This window comes from Pieris napi, chromosome 6 (genome assembly GCF_905475465.1).
Source record: "Pieris napi chromosome 6, ilPieNapi1.2, whole genome shotgun sequence".
In the NCBI taxonomy this organism is placed as follows: domain Eukaryota; kingdom Metazoa; phylum Arthropoda; class Insecta; order Lepidoptera; family Pieridae; genus Pieris; species Pieris napi.
In genome coordinates, this window is record NC_062239.1 from 8078599 (window position 1) to 8080835 (window position 2237).

Here is a 2237-nt window from a genome sequence, read left to right on the forward strand (position 1 = left end):
GAACAACTGCTTAAGTATATGCTGCGACAATGCAGGGCGGGGTACGCGGGAGGTATTAGTGATTACGTTAGATTTCCGGAAAATATAAATCTATAAACATATTTAATGATAGATAGTTTAATATATTTAAATACATATTTTTAATTGATGTTTTGCAATTAATTTTATTAAACATAAATTCATAGCAATATTTACGTGAAAATTTATTTTAATTTTTTTATCAGTCTTAAATTAGTGTGTTCAGCTAATGTTGGTAGGCACCACCTCGTGTTGTTCCTATGCGACTTTATTTAGACTGTCGCTGGTATTCTCCCATCTCTAATCTCAGGGAAAGATTCACAGACGCGACTTGGCATTAGGATTATTGTTTATTAAAACGTACTGGAATTGACACACAAAAGTTGTACTTAGAGTTCTACGCTCTTGATTTGAGAACTGGAAGTAAGTCTAAATTAAGAGGCATTATTTTTTGACTGTGACATAAGTGTACAAGTTATTTTTTCTAATAAATCAGTGAGAGCAACGTAGAATACGCCTACTTACTTACCGTATTACCATAATTACTACCCATACATAGTATAGACACACCCGGGTGCAAAACTTCAGGGTTCGTCTTATATCGCATCTAGTAGCGATATTTTGTTGTTATGGCTAACAATGATATGACATATTTTATCTGATAACAGTGTAAGTGATCAACTTGTTTCAGGAATTATTATCATATTAATTTTTATCGTAATTAAATGCTTTAATATGTGTTTAAAAAATCCGAAGAAATAAAATGTACTTTTTTTTTCATGTTCTTTACGTTAAAACACATGATGAAATATAGAAAACAAATCGGTGAGAACAACGTAGAAAACATCTACTAACTTACCGCATTACCATAATTACTACCTGTACATGCAGACACACCCGAGTGCAAAACTTAAGTGTTCGTCTAATATCGCGTCTAGTAGCGATGTTTTGTTGTTATGGCTAACAATGATATCTGATAACATATACTGTTATCAACTATTTTCAGGAAATATTATCATATTAATTTTATTGCAATATTCAATATTCTTCCTATTTTTCTTAGATTTCGTGAATCTTTATTTTCATCACTAACAAAAGCAAGTTTATAAATCTATCGGCTGAGTATATAAAAAATGTTAGAAAGGACTTTTCTTTGAACATTTTAAATGCTATATTAAGATCTTAAATAACATATTATTGGCAATTTGAACCTAGTAAAAACAATATCTTTAGACAGTTTCAGCTAGTTAATTACACAACATTAACAAAGGCACTATTTTGAGAGAGTCAAAAGAGTACTTAGTTAAAATCTATACTAATATTTCAGCGTTCATTTATTTGTTTAAATACTGTAATCTCAGGCATCTCTGGTACTTGTTATCTTGTCGTAATTTTCATTGTTTCTTTATGTAGTGTGTGTGATTTTTTATTTTTTGTTGTAGGTTTAACATTTTGGCGTGACTGACTAACATCTAGATAAAAAATATAATAAATCACAACCGAATTAAAAATACTGAAACCGCGAGGCAATGTATATACTGTAATAATTCCGATAAATTTACAGTAGATAAATCTCGAAAATGGTTGATTGCAATAACATTCTAAGTATCTATAATTGATAAACAAATTACCAAGTTTATAATTGATAAGAGATCCTTGTTATTTATTATTGAGGTAATTCAAATCCAACCCGATTGGCTTCATTGGTACCCTCTTATCTTAAAGGACCCTAAGTAGAATTGGTTATGAAATACTGAATTAGCTGGTTCAGCTCCAGGTATTAATCCGAACAATTGTGTATAACGAATTTTTCCGTAGGGTTTTGTCAACCTCATTTGCAATACAAAAAACTGCAATGTATAGTAGCAGCTATAGTAGTCTATCCCTACACCAACTATCTGTGCAAGACAAAAATAAAAGGGTTATTTTATATAACATTCATCAAATAAAAGTGTTTCAAGAGAGATCACAAACATTTCGATCAAGATACATGAAATTCATTGTTCGTATTAAAATTCACAAAACTATAAAATATTTATTTATTTATTTTCTCCACATCACTATCTTTACAGGCTAACCTAATACAATAGTGTGGTCCTTAAATATAACATATCATAATAGAAATAAATAAAATCACTCCCTGTTACATTTTCTATATAATGATAAAGAAATGCTTAAAATTGGTGAAATAATAATTACTTAGACTAAAGAATGAACGT